At 33.0% G+C, this 18,543-nt stretch overlaps 1 protein-coding gene, 1 long non-coding RNA gene and 2 pseudogenes across 3 annotated transcripts in view; 3 read left to right on the plus strand and 1 right to left on the minus strand.

The window, feature by feature from the left end:
• The window catches only part of LOC135096770 (uncharacterized), a 114,208-nt gene that overhangs the window by 69,269 nt on the left and 26,396 nt on the right, over positions 1–18,543 (plus strand). The window lies entirely within an intron of this gene.
• Positions 1–18,543, minus strand: part of LOC135096771 (uncharacterized) — a 69,758-nt gene that overhangs the window by 17,025 nt on the left and 34,190 nt on the right. Inside the window, exon 4 of one of the 2 annotated variants that reach the window (XR_010264999.1) lies at positions 14,038–14,189. The exons of the other annotated variant lie outside the window; for it this stretch is intronic. This is a non-coding gene — a long non-coding RNA (uncharacterized LOC135096771). Of the gene's footprint in view, positions 1–14,037; positions 14,190–18,543 lie in introns of those variants that run through there. 2 annotated transcript variants of the gene reach the window in all.
• On the plus strand, positions 4,201–5,477 carry LOC135096823 (cytochrome c oxidase subunit 1-like; annotated as a pseudogene).
• On the plus strand, positions 7,084–7,886 carry LOC135096790 (cytochrome c oxidase subunit 3-like; annotated as a pseudogene).

The following is an 18,543-nucleotide window of genomic DNA, read 5'->3' on the forward strand; positions in this document are numbered from 1 at the left end:
GAACCCGACTAATCATCTCTGTAGTTTCTGAAAATAACCCCTGTGGGAACTTAGTGTTTAATAATATGCGCATTCTTTTGATTACATTCTATGAGCTAGGAGGCTGAGAGCGCACACCTCCGTCATCGCCGTTCAATAACACGGAATATGACAAACATTCTCCGCAGACTTGTGCCACGCGACAATCTGAGGAACATTCTGGAGGCGCACACGGGTCTAGATCCGCCTGAAAATCTAACCATTATTCCTTGATGATCAATGATATTCCTTTCACTTAAATAGGTTTTAACGAAAATCCGTTTCAGACAGCTAACATATAGACAAATATGGAAACAGACAAGCAAACAGGCAAATACCAGCCTCGGAGTCCCCATCTGGGGAGGGGACCACAAATGTCCCCAGGTCAGACTGCCTTTCTGACGACGACCCTGAGTTTCTTGACACCCCCCCTCAAATTTTTCTTCATTAACTTCTGGAACATTCGCGGTCTAAGATCTGATTTTCAATCTGTAGAACACCCCATCTCCTTTTCTAAACCTCATTTTCTTTTCCTCACTCAAACTCAGGTGTCTGAGGCAACTGACAGTAGCCCCTTTTCTGTTCCCTCCTACTTTCTCTATCCTCATTTTCGATCCGAAGCTGGATGCTGCGTTTATGTGCGCAATGACTTAACCTGCTCTCGTGCCCACGCTCTTGAATCTTCCGAGTTTTCCACCATCCGGCTACGACTACAGAGTCACTCTCAAACTAAATTTACCTGTCCTGTATACCTCTAACCTAACTTTTCTGACTATAAGAAATTCTTTGACTACTTAACTTCCAAAGTGGAGCACATTCTGACCCTCTTCCCTTTTGCAGAGATCTCCATTCTTGGAGACTTCAATGTTCACCACCAGCTTTGGCTTTCCTCCCTCTTCACTGACTATCCTGGTGAACTAGCCTTCAACTTTGCTATCCTCCATGACCTAGAGCAATTGGTGCAACACCCTACTCGTATCCCTGATCATCTTGGAGATACGTCCAACATTCTTGACCTTTTCCTGACCTCTAATCCTTCTGCTTATGCTGTCACCCTCTCTTCTCCGTTGGGCTCATCCAATCACAATCTCATATCTGTATCTTGTCCTATCGCTCCAATCCCTCCTCAGGATCCCCCTAAGCGAAGGTGCCTCTGGCGTTTTGCCTCTGCTAGTTGGAGGACCTGAGGAGGTTATTTTGCTGAGTTTTCTTGGAATGACTACTGCTTCCGTGTCAGAGACCCGTCTTTGTGTGCTGAGCGCATAACAGAGGTGATAGTGTCTGGCATGGAGGCGTACATTCCTCACTCTTTTTCTCGACCTAAACCTTCCAAACCTTGGTTTAACACAGTCTGTTCTCGTGTTATACATGATAGAGAGGTGGCCCACCAAAAGTATTTAGGCCTTCCATCACCAGAATCTCATGCACTTTATACTTCTGCCCGGAACCATGCCAAGTCTGTTCTCCAACTAGCCAAAAACTCCTTCATTAACAGAATATGTCAAAACCTTTCAAAATCTAACTCCCCTCGTGACATCTGACATCTAGCCAAAAATATCTCCAATAACTTTGCTTCTTCTTCTTTCCCTTCTTTATTTCAACCAGATGGCACCACTGCTATCACATCTATTTCTAAAGCTGAACTCTTCGCTCAAACCTTTGCTAAAAACTCTACCTTGGACGATTCAAGGCTTGTTCCTCCCTCTCCTCCACCCTCTGACTACTTCATGCCACCTATTAAAATTCTTCGTAATGATGTTTTCCATGCCCTCGCTGGCCTAAACCCTCGGAAGGCTTACGGACCTGAGACCGCAGAGATTACTTTTTATTAGAGTGAGAAGAAGATAAATATTATATACGAATCTTTAATTATATAATTATGTTTTCTTAACTAATATATTTTTTTAATAAATGAATTTAATTAAAATAAATAAATAAATAAATAAATAAATATATATATATATATATATATATATATATATATATATATATATATATATATATATATATATATATATATATATATATATATATATATATATATATATATATATATATATATATATTCATAAATACTGAGAGAAATACACATTCTCTTCATATAAACTTCAAATGTCACTTTAATATTTTCGTCCTCTTATATTAATTAGTCTTTCCTATGTATCACTTTCTTTCATTTATTTTTTCTTTCGTTTTCTTATTTGTACTACTTTGTTTCTTAAGCATTTTTTATTTCATTTTTAATCTGTTTTTATGTTAATATAGTGCCTGACTTAAAAGGGTAGCTTTGATAGAGCTCATTATGTATTTCTTATACCTATATTATTTATAGCGAATTTACACCGCTTCTTTAAAGATGAAAACTTTATGTGCGCTATACACCAACAAATGATATTCTCAAAGATAAGCTAACTAAGCTAATGGGCTCATACCCCGTAAATGAAAGCTTCAACCTTTCTCTTTTTAATGACATTTCCAGTTTCCTACCTATTATTTTTCTGTACTTTACTAACAGGTATCTTTTTTCATTTATTTCTTCTCCTTCTTGGTTTGGGGCTTGACTCGGGCTGGAACTAAATCTTTTATCATTTATTCCTCTCATTGCAACTAAATTATGCCCGTATCTAACTGAAGCTGCAATTAAATATTTTATAATTCAAGCTCTAGTATCTACTATCTTAATTCTCTCTCTCTCTCTCTCTCTCTCTCTCTCTCTCTCTCTCTCTCTCTCTCTCTCTCTCTCTCTCTCTCTCTATATATATATATATATATATATATATATATACTCGAATGACTTTTCTTATTCTTTAATTAGTAAATCTTTACTTTTAAAATTATGAGCAGGTCCGTTACATTTTTTGCTTCAGCTGCGTTACATTTTTGTCTTCCGCAAGTTATTGAAGGATTGTCTTGACCTCAAGCTTTTATTCTCTTAACAATCCAAAAAAATAACTCCTTTGTTTTTAATTCCCTATTTAACCTACTCTTCAAACTTAGTAACCTTAATTACTTTAGCAGCACATAATTCTTCTTTAATTGGAGCCTTAGGTGGCTTAAATGTTACAAAACTACGTAAACTTATCGCCTTCTCTTCAGTTAACCATATATCTTAATACTTATTGTTATATCAATCAGTGATATAATATGACTCATTTACTTTATCTTCTACTCCTTTATTTCAGGCTCTGTGATTATTTTACTCTTTATTACTCAGTCTTCATCAATTTCCGTTATAATAATTCAAAACAAAAGGAAGATTGCCCTAAAACTTTTTCTTTTTTTTTTACCAATAAATTTCTTATCTTTAGGTCTTCCTTCCTTTTCAGGATTTACACCTAAATGAATTATAATTCAACTACTCTCTTCTAAAATAATAATTTTCTCTCTTTTAATTCTTCTTTTTTTTAAGTCTTATTACTCTTTATTTCTATCTACGTCTCTTTGTTCCAATAATGCCATTATCATTTCCTTCATTTACCACTTCCCTTAAAATTAAACCATTGGTAACATTTTCTCCTATCTTAATCTTTGTTACTTTCATTAATATGTTTGGAATATGTTTTCCTATTCCATTTTTAGCCTAGGATTCTAAGTTATATTAAACTAAAGGTCTTCAAAGCCAATAAAAAAAAAAAAATCTCTTAAAATCGTAAATTCCAGTGTTTCCACACATCTTTAGATTTGCAATCTAATATTATTTATATTTTACTATAGAAGCTAATAAGAAAGTTTTTACCTTGTTTTTAGATTTGCAATGTAACGCCTGCACTTCTCAGCCATCTTATTATGCAACGATGATTCTTTTCTACAAATCATAAAGACATTGGTACACTATTTCATTTTTGGAGCATGGTCTGGTATAGTAGGAACCTCGTTAACTATAATTATTCCAGCCGAATCAGGTCAGCCAGGCACATTTATCGGCAACGATCAAATTTACAATGTTGTAGTTACCGCCCATGCCTTTGTTATAACCTTCTTCATAATTATACCAATAACTAATTGGTAATTGACTAGTCCCTCTTATATAAGGAGCCCCTGATATAGCGTTCCCTCGTATAAATAGCATAAGATTCTGACTTTTACCTCCTTCTTTAACTCTTCTTCTAATAAGAGGTATAGTGGAAAGAGGAGCTGGTACAGGTTGAACTGTTTAGCCTCCTTTAGCAGCAGCTATTGCCCATGCAAGAGCATCAGTTGATCTTGGTATTTGTTCTCTTCACCTTGCTGGTGTCCTCAATTCTTGGAGCAGTTAGTTTTATAACAACTGTAATTAACATACGATCCTTTGAAATAGAATAAATCAAATACCTTTGTTTGTATGAACTGTTTTTATTACTGCCATTCTCTTACTTTCATCCTTACCTGTATCAGCAGGAGCAATCACTATGATTTTAACTAACCGAAATCTTAATACATCTTTCTTTGACCCCGCTGGAGGTGGTGATCCTGTTTTATAGCAATATCTATTTTGATTTTTTTGGTCACCCTGAAGTTTATATTCTCATTTTACCAGCCTTTGGAGTAATTTCCCATATTGTGAGACAAGAATTCGGGAAAAAAGAATCATTGGGTGCATTAGGTATGATCTGTGCTATAATGGCTACTGGAATTTTAAGATTTATCCTCTGAGCTCACCATACATTTACAGTAGGTATAGTCGTTGATACACGAGCTTACTTCACATCAGCCACAACAATTACTGCTTTTCCTACAAGTATTAAAATTTTCAGATGACTTAGAACCCTACTTGGAACACAAAATAACTATAGTCCCTCGATATTATGAGCTTTAGGTTTTATTTTTTTATTTACTGTTGGAGGTTTAACAAATGTTGTCGTGGCAAATTCATCAATTGATATTATTGTTCATGATACTTATTACGTTGTAGCTCATTTTCATTATGTTTTATCTATAGGGGCTGTACTCGCTATTTGTGCAGGTATTGCACACTGATTCCACCTTTTTAAAGGCTTACCACTTAACCCTAAATTAATAAGAATCCACTTTACTGTCATATTCATCGGTGTAAATATCACTTTCTTCCCTCAACATTTCATAGCACTTAACGGAATACCTCCACGTTACTCTGATTACCCGCCGATATTTCATGGAAGAAACCTATGGAACAAACAATATTTCATGTTGCCTACGCAACATGAAATTTTGTTTCTTCCAAAGGATCTATAGTATATCTTGTTGCTATATTATTTTTTTTTTTTTTAATTATCATTTGAGAAGCTTTAATTTCTAATCGTCCTGTTCTATTCTCCCCTTTCCTGCCTCTTCAGTTGAATGAAACCACTCACACCCACCCGCTGATCACTCTTATATAGAAATTCCACTTACTATTAACTTCTAAAATGGCAGAAAGATGTATAGGATTTAAGCTATTACTAAGATTTATCTTCTTTAAGAAAATACATTTATTAATGTCAACATGAACTTTTCTAGGCCTTCAAGACGGAGCTTCCCCTTCAATGGAACAATTCATCTTTATCCATGATCACATTATAGTTGTTCTTATTATAATCATTACCTTTGTGGGATATATATTAGCATCACTTCTCAGAAACTCTCTTATTAATCGATTTATACTAGAACATCAAACTATTGATTTATTTTGATTTTCATTGCTCTCCCTTCTCTGCGACTTTTATACTCGTACCTTCTTGATGAAGTTAATAATCCTTCCATTTCTCTTAAAACTGTCGGTCATCAATGATATTGAAGTTACGAATACTCTGACTTCCTTAATGTAGAATTTCATTCTTATATAACTACTACTAACGAACTAGACTTCTCTGGATTTCGTCTCTTACATGTAGATAATCGAACTGTTCTTCAAATAAATACATAAATTCGTATTGTAATCACCGCAGCGGATGTCATTCACTCTTGAACTGTCCCAGCCTTAGGTGTAAAAGCAGACGCTATTCCTGGTTGACTTAATCAAACTAGATTTATAATATCTCGTCCAGGATTATTTTATAGTCAATGTTCAGAACTTTGTGGTGCTAATCATAGATTTATACCTGTTGTGATTGAAAGTGTAAACACAATTTTTCCTAAATTGAATTTCTTCATGTTCTGACTCACCCGATGACTGAAAGTAAGTGTAGGTCTTTTAAACCTATTATAGTATTGCGCCTACTTCTGCTGACAAGAAATTACTTAAATTTTAATAATAATTTATCATGTTAAAGTTATCTCCTAAGATATTTCTTAATGCCTAAAATAGCTCCTCTGCTTCGACTTTATCTTTATTTCTCTTTTTCTGTTATCATTAATTATTTTCATATCCTTAAATTACTTTTTTCTATACCTTTTGAAAAAAAAATATTCCAAGATCACTGAGCCTTATCTAATCCTACAATCCTCTTGAAAATTATAGCTAATTTATTCTCAATTTTTTTTACCTTCTTCAAGAATCTTAAACTTTTCATTAAACTGAATTTCCACTTTTGTAGGGCTCCTATTTATTCCTTACCTTAATTGAGCTTCTCCTTCACGATGATCTCTATGCTGAAGTGAAATTATTTGTACTTTGCACAAAGAATTTAAAGCCCTTTTAACTTCTTATTCTTTAGGTTCAGCTATATTTTTCGTTGCTTTGTTTTCTTTAGTTCTTTATAATATTTTTAAGGTTTACTGCCTTACATTTTACAAGGTCTAGACACACAGCAATAACCTTAGCACTTTCATTGCCTTCATGAGTAACTTTAATACTTAGAGGTTGAGTTAACCACACTCAACATATATTCGCTCATTTAGTTCCTCAAGGAACTCCTTCTGTCCTTGTACCATTTATAGTTTTAATTGAAACTATCAGAAACATTACTCGACCCGGGACTTTACCTGTACGATTACCAGCTAATATAATTGCAGGCCATCTTCTTTTAACCTTATTAGCTAATACTAGACCATCTATAACATCCTCATTTCTTTTATCTATTATTATTTTTTTTCTCACATTTTACTATTAACCTTAGAATGAGCTGTTGCAATTATTCAGTCCCAAGTTTTTGCTGTCTTACGAACTCTTTACACCAGAGAAATTAACTAATGACATCATCTCACGTTTTTTACCATGTAGAAGATATAAGACCACGGCCTTTAACTGGTTCTATTAGGGCAATAATATTAAATAAAGGTTTAATTAAATTATTTCACCAGTATAACATATTTTTTTTTTTGTTATTAAGACTTGTTGCTATTCTCCTTACCATATATCAAAAGTGACGTGATATCACTCGAGAAGGTACATTCCGAGGACTACATACCTCTGTAGTAGTAAAAGGCTTACGAAGGGGAATAATTTTATTTATTGTCTCAGAAATATTATTATTTTTTTTTCATTTTTCTGAGCTTTTTTTTTTCATAGTAGATTAGCCCCAACGATTGAAATTGGGATAAATTGACCTCCTTACGGTATTCAACCTTTCAGCCCATTTCAAATTCTCTTATTAAACACTACTATTCTTTTGTCTTGAGGAGCTACCGTAACTTGAGCTCATCATGCTATTATAGAATCTAGTCATAGGCAAGCCATTCAAAGACTAGGCCTTACAATTGTTTTAGGATTTTATTTTACTCTTCTTCAAGCTTTCAAGTATTTTTGAGGCTCCTTTCACTATTGTTGACTCCGCGTTTGGCTCTACTTTTTTTGTGTGTGTGTGTGTAGCTACAGGCTTTCATGGTCTTCATGGAATTATTGGAACCTCATTTCTACTTATTATTATTTTTTTTTTTTGTGTCAATATTTTAGTCACTTTTCATGTAATCATCGTGTTGGATTCGAAGCAGCCGCATCATACTGACACTTTGCTGAGGTACTTTGATTATTCCTTTACGTCTTTATTTACTGATGAGGAGGCCATTTTTTAATTTAATTTAATATATAAAGTATATCCAATCAGAAAGTCTAGAACGCCTAGAAAAAATAATTCTTACAATATTTTATTTTTTTTTATTTTTACTAATTTTAATTATTTGTTATATTGTTATAACCTTAGTATCCCAAATAAATAAAAAAAATATTAACCGAGAAAAACTCTCCTTATGAATGTGGATTTAATCCTAAAGAGTCACCACGATTTTCCTTTTCCCTTCGATTTTTTTTTTCTAATTGCTGTAATTTTTTTTTAACATTACTGAAGTATTTTCTTGATTGTTTACTAGAGCTCTCTTCTTATTCTTCTCTTAGGTCTTTACTACGAGTGAGCACAGGGACCTTTAGAAGGATCTGATTAATACTTTAAGACCGTAGTCAAATTGTATGACATATGAGTTGCATTCATAAAGTGTTTTAGTAAACTGGTTTTACTAAATTTTATATATTAGAAAGCGAAACTATCGCATTTAGTTTCGACCTAAACTTTGGCCTTTAAGCCTCTAATAATTATGATTGAAACCAAAACAGAGGTACGTTACTGTTAATGACAAGATTGAAGTAATTCTTCTAATCAAGATGGAACATTATGACAAAAAGAAAAACTTCTAACTTTTTTTAAGCAGTTGAATTCCGTTGATGTTCCTATTTTTATAGTGTAAGTAACACGTCACATTTTCATTATAAAGCTGAAATATTTTTTTTCTAAAAATACCATTTTTTTTTATTTATTTATTTATTTTTTTACCTTAAACTCAAGGCAAATATCATATCATAAACGCCACAAGCTAACATTTTTTTTAACTATTTGAATATACTTACAAGACTTTTCGTCTACCTTTGCAGCTTCAAAGCGATATTCTTTTTAATCATATAAATTTAAATAAATAAAACTGTAAAAATAATAATTACAACTACAGATACTTTTATAAACACTTTAATTGTTTAACTGTAAAAAATTAAAAATATAGAAAAATATATGAAAATAAATAATATAAATCTTGGTCCCCATAAAACTCAAATCAACCTTTATCGGCTACTTTTCCTAAACCTGACCCTGTCTTCAATCTATTTTCCCTTAATTTTAAAGTACTCAGTAAAGGTATAAGCCATATTGATCCTATTATTACAACTGAATTATAGTTATTTTCTCTTTTTAATGTGTAATTTACTCTCGTTAGATTTAGTATATAACCTACTACACCTCCTAAAATCCTTACTGCTAATACTGTTATTTTCATTATTGTCCTTAAACAAATGATCTAATATTCTGGAAACAATCTTCATCTTCATGGTGATCCTCCTAAGATAGCTCCTAATCCTAAAATTCTTACTGAGTTAGTTATCAAAAAATCCTCATCCGAAAGATTAGTGATACATCTCAAATTATATTCTCCTGAAAGAGAATAAAGAATTAAACGCAAAGTGTACATTACTGTCAATCCTGTTGCCATCACATATAAGAACAATGCAATAAAACTTACTCATCTTATAAAAGCAACTTCTAAAATTGTATCCTTTGAATAAAATCCTGCTATAAAAGGGAATCCGCATTGAGCTAAGTTGGCTCCAGTTATGCATGATACTGTCAAAGGCAAAAATTTAACTAAATTTCCCATAAGTCGAATATCCTGATAACCAGCCACTCTATGAATTACAACACCAGCACATATAAAAAGTAAAGCTTTAAACAAAGCAAGACTCAGTAAATGAAAAAAAAAGCCAGATCCGTATAACCTAAAGATAAAATTCTTAATATAACTCCTACTTGACTTAATGTTGATAAAGCAATCATTTTTTTGAGATCATACTCAGAATTTGCTCCTACTCCCGATATAAATATTGTCAAACATGAAGTAATCAACAATACACTTTGAACGACAGATCCCTCTGAAGCAGCTCTAAATCAAACTATTAAATAAACCTCAGCAGTCACTAGTGTTGAAGAATTAACTAAAGCTGAGACAGGTGTTGGAGCCGCTACAGCAGCCGCCAGTCACGCACAAAAAGGAATTTGAGCCCTTTTATTTATTGCTGAAATAAATAAATAAATAAATGAAAAAAATAAATAAAAATAATAATAATAATAATAATAATAATAATAATAATAATAATAATAATAATAATAATAATAATAATGATAATAATAATAGTCATCTCTCGTCTATATAATAACTATAAAACAAAAAATTTCACCCTCCTAATCTTCTCATTAATCCAGTTCTCAATAAAATTGCTACATCACCTACACTGTTTGAAAGAATAGTTAATATTCCTGCGTTTGCAGACTTTTCATTCTGATAATAAATTACTAAGGCATGAGACACTAATCCTTATCTATCTCAACCCAATAAAAGTCTGATTGAATTATGTCTTAATACTATAAACCCTATAGAAAGAATGAAAGCCAAAACAAGATATATAAATCAATTAAAAGTCTTATCATCGGCTATATAACTCCCTCTATAAAAAAGAACTCTGCCAGAAATTACAAACACAAATCTCATAAATAATAAAGAGATCCAATCTAAAACCAAAGTAAATACAACCACCCTCCTTATTAACCTAAGAAGTTCTCATTCAGTTACATCTATAATACCTCTTTCAGGTTTTGCCAATGCTAAAGTCCCACAAATAGCTGAATAAAACCACTATTCTAATTTCATGTAGAGAAATTTTCCAAATCACTCTTTTAATTATTTAAAAAAAAAAATTAAGTTATTAATAAAGCTCTATTTTTTATTATTACATTTAAAGGAAATCAATATTAAATAATTTCAGATACTCTCTAACTTTTCCTGAACAACATGAATATAAAGTTATAAAAAACCCATGCTGTCTCAATCTATATATGTATTAAGTGTAACTTGCACAAAAAAAAAAAAAAAGATTTTCTAAGTCCTACAATAGAAATCTTTCTTCAGCTCAAAACTGTTAAAATTAATATAATCTCTGGTGCTACATTAAAGGAAGATGGTCTGGCCATATTCCTTGCTCTTAGTAAAAATCATCATAGTCCTATTCTAGGTATAAATGCTAATAATCCTTTATCCACTATCAGTCTTCGTCTTGCAGTACGTTCATAAGCTATATTAGCTAAGCAAAGTAAACCAGAGGAACATAAACCATGTCCAACTATCAATATTACACTTCCAGGTAATCCCCATCAACTAAAAATTACAATCCCACATAACACTAACCTTATGTGTACAAAAAATGCCAAAACAGTTCTTACATACCAAAATCTATTTAAATAATCTACTCCTTCTATAGGAACCCTTAAGCTAATAGTTAATCTCCCTCTCATTAAATAATAAACAAAGACACCAATAAAGGTAAAGAAAATGCTAAAGTATAAAAAAAAGTATATAGGTTCCTGCCTGTACACGCTCAGGTTGATACCCTCAACCTAGAATCAAAATTAATGTTGGAATTAAAGAAGCCTCAAATCTAATATAAAATATTAAATAATCTACAGAAGAAAAGTTAATATTAAAAAAAAAATAATAACATAATATTTCTAATGATAAATCTTTCACTAAAATTACATAAATTCTTGATTTTCTGACTAGAAATTACAATTAAAGAAACAATTTAAATCTTTTATAGAATTAAAATATATCTAATATAATCTAATCCCAATCTAAATCATATATTAAAAAAGAAAAAAAAATGATAACTTATACTAATTAAAAATCTAAAAATAAATAAATCCACCTGAACTGTGTTTCATTCATTATTACACTTTATCAATATAATTAAAGGAATTATAAATTTTATCCTTCCAATAAATAAAATCTCTTAAAACACAATTTCCATGGCTTCGTACTACTAAAATCAATATAGTTAAACCTAAAGACCCCTCACACGCAGCCAACGGTAAAAAAAAAAAAAAAAAAAAAAAAAAAAAAAGAAATTTCTCTCCCCACTAAAGTCAACTGCGTTCTTATAAGCCAAAAAACTCCAAGCATTGTAAACTCAAGACTTAACAAAGCATTTAACATGTGGTTATTGCACGTAATGAACCCTCAAACCCCACAAAAAATGATAACTATAGGAACAAAAATCATTATACCTCTAAAACTTACCATTACTTTTAATAGTTTAACTTAAAACCTTGGTCTTGTAAACCAATAATGAACATTTTTTTTTTCTTAAAACTTCAGAGAAAAAGAGAAGATTTCTTTATCTTTATTTCCCAAAACTAATATTTTATTTAAATTCTTCTTCGATATGACCTTACTTTTTATTCCCTTCATTTTAGTTTAATCTGTATCATTTACACAGTAAATTCATCCTTTATCTACAGGTTTAACCTTGTTAATTCAAACCATCAAATTTCTCTTTCAGCCAGATTAACAACATACACTTACTGATTCTCATATATTCTCTTTATAATTTTCATAGGAGGTATACTTGTATTATTCATTTAGCTTCTAATGAGTCATCGTCATTCTCATTCTCATATTCGACCTTCCTTATTTCCACCTTTCTTCCCTTATTTTTTTTTTCCACTTACTCTTTTCTGAGATCCCTTGCTAAACGAAGCTGTAACCAACTCTCCTTTATCATCTCTCAATATAGAATCATGAAATGTTTTTATTATTAGATGAATTTGTAGTTTTAATTTGATAAATTTCATCATTTATCATCCTTTATCTACTCCTAACCTTAATTGTAGTGGTAAAAAATTACTAATTTATTTAAAGGACTCTTACGACTCTCTCCTTAGTGACAACACCTCTCTGAAAATGTCACCCTTTATTTAAAATTGTCAACAACTCTCTAGCTGATATACCCTTACCTTCAAATATTTCGACTTTTTGAAACTATGGATCATTGCTAGGATTGTGTCTTGTCATCCAAATTGCTGCCGGTTTACGCTTAGCTATACATTACACTGCTCACTTTGATCCAGCATTCTCTAGAGTAGCCCATGTCTGCTGAGACGTACACTGTGGCTGACTTCTCCGAACTATACATGCCAATGGAGCATCATTTTTCTTTATTTGTCTGTATATTCATATTGGACCAGGTATTTATTATGGATCCTATATAATCTTCCATGCTTGAATAGTTGGAGTAGTGATTTTGTTTATAGTTATAGCAACAGCTTTTTTTAGGTAATGTTCTCCCTTGACGGCAGATGTCATTCTGGGGAACTACTGTTATTAATCATCTTTTTTTTTTCAGCTATTCCCTACATTGGTACAGATTTAGAACAATAAATCTGAGGAGGATTTTCAGTAGATAATGCCACACTAACTCGATTTTTCACCTTTCATTTCGTCCTTCCTTTCATTATTGCCGCTATAACTATTATTCATATTTTTTTTTTCTCCATCAATCAGGTGCTAATAACCCCCTAGGTGTATCAAGACAGTTAGAAAGTACCTTTTCATCCTTATTTTACATTTAAAGACATTGTTGGATTCATTGTTACATTTACACTTTTACTTATTCTGTCCCTTCTTAATCCTTATTTGTTAGGAGATCCTGATAACTTTATTAGAGCTAATCCTCTAGTTACTCCCGCCCATATTCAACCACAATGATACTTCTTGTTCGCATGTGCACTCCAATCTATTACAAATAAGCTTGGAGGGGTAATCGCTCTAGTTGCCTCAGTAGCAATCATTATAATTTTACCTTTCACTCATACATCAAATTTTCGCAGATTAACTTTTTACCCTCTAAATCAACTTATATTTTGAATTTTGGTTTCAGTATTGATTCTACTTACTTGAATTGGACCTCGACCCGTTCAAGAACCCTATGTTCTTACAGGCAAAATTTTAACTCTCATTTTTTTTCTTTTATTATCAATCCCTTCCTACTCATAAGATGACATAATTTACTAAAATGATCGCTTATTTGATTTAAAATAGACTTTTGAAAGTAGCAGAAAAGGAAAAATATTCTTAACGATTATGTTAACATATTATTTTAATTATAATTTAATTAAATACAAAACATAAAGATTTTACCCCAATAAAAAACAATAAATAACTGATAGAAACTAGAAAAAATCCTTTTCAAGCTAAATACATCAATTTATCGTATCGAAGCCGAGGTAAACTTCCTCGAACTCACACAAAAATGAATGCCAAAAAAATAGACTTTAAATAAATATTTTCCAGCAAGGTCTTCTTCCCAAAAACACAATAACGAAAAGAACTCTTATAAAAAAATTTTTTTGAATATTCTGCTATAAAAATTAAAGCAAATCCTCCTCTCCTATATTCCGTGTTGAACCTCGAAACTGACCCTGATTCTCCTTCTGTAAAATCAAAAGGTGTCCGGTTAGTTTCCGCTAAACAAGAAGCAAACCAAATTAACCTCAAAGGTAACGATAAAAATATGAAGCAAATATAACATTGATATTTAACAAATAACTCTTCACAAAAGCCACTCCTGCCAAAACACAAATGATTAAAACTAAGTAAATTACAATCTCCACTAATAACACAAAACAATTACATTCAGTTGTTTTACTATTTATAACGTGTATTCTATTTAACTAGATCCTAAATCCAGCACATATTATCTGGCAAAATAGTATTTCAATTATACAAAAAAATTTTAATTACTCAATCCTTTCGTACTACTTTTTTTTTTTTTTTTTTAATTCCAGAAGATAGAAACCGACCTGACTCTCGCCGGTCTGAACTCAAATCATGTAAAAAAAATAAAGGTCGCACAGACCTTCTTTTATAGCTGCTGCACTATAAACACATTTTGATTCAACATCAAGGTCGCAAACTTATTTTTTGATAAGGACTCTCTAAAAAAAAAAAATAAATAAATAAATAAATAAATAAATAAATAAAATAAAATAAAATTAATAAATAAATAAACAAAATTACGCTGTTATCCCTAAAGTAACTTAATCTTCTAATCCTTAATATAAGGATCACTTACAAACTGTAATCACATATAATTGTCCAATTACAATAGCAGTTATTTTCATTTATACCCTTGGCGCCCCAACCAAATAAACCTTTTAAGTCTATTTCTATTTTTTTTTTAATTCATCAAACTTATTAAGTTTATAAAGCTTTATAGGGTCTTATCGCCCCTCTAGAAAATCTTAGCCTTTTCACTTACAAGTTAAATTCAATTTTGATAAAAGAGACAGACTTTTCTTTGTTCAACCATTCCTACAAGTTTCCAATTAACAAACTGATGATAATGGTACCTTTACACGGTCAACACACCGCGGCTATTGAACATTTCATGTCAGTGATAACATCAACTATTACTTAAAGACTATAATACAATAAAAAATATATATAAAAGAGTTGTATGTATTTAAAAAAAAAAAAAAAATAAAATAAATACCTGATTGATTAAAAAAAATATATATATATATATATATATATATATATATATATATATATATATATATATATATATATATATATATATATATATATATATATATATATATATATATATATATATATATATATATATATATATATATATATATATATATATATATATATATATATAACAAAATAATAATATTATTAACATAATGCCAAGCTACAAATCTATAATAATCTAAAAAAAACTGACCTCAAACTTAGCAGTATCCCATTTCTTTCCAAAGATGTCCCTCCTATTGTTCTCCGAAACTGTGCCTCCGTGCTTGCACCTTGCCTAGTCAAACTCTTTCAGCTCTGTCTGTCAACATCTACCTTTCCTTCTTGCTGGAAGTTTGCCTACATTCAGCCTGTTCCTAAAAAAAAGGTGACCGTTCTAATCCCTCAGACCATCGTTCTATTGCTTTAATTTCCTGACTATCTAAAGTTTTTGCATCTATCCTCAACAGGAAGATTCTTAAACATCTATCACTTCACAATCTTCTATCTGATCGCCAGTATGGGTTCCATCAATGAAAAAAAAATAAATAAATAGATAATAATAATGCATAATAAAAATTAATGATGAAAAAGCAATCTCTCTCTCTCTCTCTCTCTCTCTCTCTCTCTCTCTCTCTCTCTCTCTCTCTCTCTCTCTCTCTCTCTCTCTCTCTCTCTCTCTCTCTCTCTCTCTCTCTCTCTTTCCCTTGCTCGAGCCGCTCAGCTCACTCGGCACTAAATAAGATCAAACAAAATATTACAAAAAATATAAACTTGACAAAAAGTGAAGTAAGGGTCCCCGCTGTGAGTGCCGCAGAGAGAGAGAGAGAGAGAGAGAGAGAGAGAGAGAGAGAGAGAGAGAGAGAGAGAGAGAGAGAGAGAGAGAGAGAGAGAGAATGAGGAAGAAAAGGAAACACGTGGGGAAAAACGGAGACAGGTGGAGAAAGGAGGTGCAGATGAGAAAGGAGGAGGAGGAGGAGGAGGAGGAGAAGGAAGAGAACAACAACAACAGCAACAACAACAAGAACAACAACGACAACAACAATAACAACAACAACAACAAAAGCACCACCAGCACCACTGCTACCATCACCACCACCACCACCACCACCCTCACCACCAGCACCAAGAGAAACAGCAAAAAGTCAAGTAAAGAAAGGGAGAAAGAACATGAGGTGCGAGGACTAGGTAATATATTGTGGCCGAGGGGCCTGGTACTAGCAGTGGCGGTGGTAGTGGTGGTGGTGGTGGTGGTGGTCGATGGCGCCGCTGCCTGCCTGGAGGAGCGGAGTGCAGGACAGAGCCATGTAACGTCCTGTCCACTTGGTTAAAAACAGCCATCACGTGCGGGAAAAAAAAAGGTATGGAGCCGTAAGGAATCGAGGGGAAACTTGAGTATGGTGTGGAGAACGTGGGTGTGACAAGGACGTGGTGCTGTTGCGGTCAAAAAGTCGAGTATATAATCTGTTTTACTTGTTTCCCGTGTGGTTAGCGTTTTCTCTTTCTTTTTCTGAACGAGCGGTAAGGAATCGTGGGGAGACTTGGGTGTGGTGAGGAGTGTACGTGAGGCGTGCGCTGGTGTGACAAGGGGCGTGGTGCAGTAGTAAGCAGAAAACAACTATTTTCTCACACTTACTATGTGATACTTTTTTTTTTCTTCTTTTTGAGAATGAGCGGCAAAGGATCAAGGGCAGACTTAAGTAGGAGGAGGAGGAGGGCAGGTATGGTGTACGTGGGTGTGACAAGGGCGTGGTGCAGTAGTGGTCAGAAGTCATGACCAACCTTCCCTAGTACTGGCTGTTGCTGTGTTCTCTATTTCTCTTTCTTCTTCCTTACTTTTTTTTTTTTTTTTACCCTCATTCCGTCTTCATGTACTTTTTTTTTTTTTTTTATCTTCGTGAACCTCTCGTCTCTCTTTCAGTTGTTCAGTTTCAGCAGGAGACTCAGCAGATTAGAAGATACAAGACTGAGAATAAATACTAAACAGTGGCATTGAGTGTGTTGTGCTACTCGACTCGTGGACGTGACTACATGAGTGGGTGTCTGGACTAAGTCTGTAAAGATTTTGAACTTTTGCCAACCTCCTTCGTTCGTGATATAAGATAAATTGTTATGTACTAGTTTATAATTAAAGCCGTGGCCAATAATCTGTCTGTCTGTCTGTCTAACAATCTATTTTATCTGTTTGTCTATGTCTGTCTAGCCGTCTAACTATGTCTGTCTGTTTAGCCATCTATCCATCAGTCAATTTATCTATCTACCTGTCTAACCGTCCATCTATCTGTCTGTCTACTTATACGTTTGTTTAGCCATCTACCTATCAGTTAATCTATCTATCTGTCCATCTATGTATGTATGTATGTATGTACCTATCAATTCATTTATACGAGTAAGGAATCAGTATAAACACCGAGGAAGTATGGATGAGTTGGTGATGAGAGGCGAATGCTTGGTGACAGATGTGCGAGGTGAGGGTGCAGGCTGATGGTGGGTGTAAGTGGTGGTCTGACAGGGCTGCTAAACACTGCCTAGGAAATATAAGCTAATAATAGACAGTAATTAATGAGCTGTCAGAAAGAAATGCAATGGGAAGGCAGAAGGGCGGGAAGGATACATGGCTCAGGAAGGGCACGGCTAAATTATACCTTAAGGAGAGAAGGAAACGCGCGCCCAGAAAAAAAAAAAAAGGATAATTATGAAGACAGTGTGAGTGAAGATTGAAGGATTCGGAAGTTGATCATCTATTCTAAGTTTTATTTCTTCTTCTTTTTTTTCGTTCTTTGTTACTGTTTCTATGATAATTTCTATATGCATGAGCGATTGACGGCAAAAAAAAGAAAAAAGGACAGTCAGGAAGACATAAAAACAGAAGACTAAGTAAGGAATACAAAATTAACTATTATCACTATTTGTATTGTTTTTGTTTACCTATTATTTCTAACTACAAAAGAAATTCTATCCGTTAACTTTAGCCAGACTCAAATATTCTCTACTCCTTTACTTTCTACGAACAGATTCCAGACCATTTCTCGTTGAATTCAGTTCCCCAACTTCGACCACAAGGCCGTGGAAACGTGAGACAGACAGGCAGACCGACACAGACGTAGCGCTCTTTGTAATATACTTGAAGGAGTTTACCTGAGTGCCCTAAAGGGACCTCGCAGCCACTCACTTAAGGCTTTCTCTAACTTATGAGCTAACAAAGAGAGAGTTGGCGCCGAGACTGCACGTTGGAGGGGCTTAGGGAAGGGATGGGAAGGGAAGGAG

This window comes from Scylla paramamosain, unplaced genomic scaffold (assembly GCF_035594125.1).
Source record: "Scylla paramamosain isolate STU-SP2022 unplaced genomic scaffold, ASM3559412v1 Contig7, whole genome shotgun sequence".
Taxonomy (NCBI): domain Eukaryota; kingdom Metazoa; phylum Arthropoda; class Malacostraca; order Decapoda; family Portunidae; genus Scylla; species Scylla paramamosain.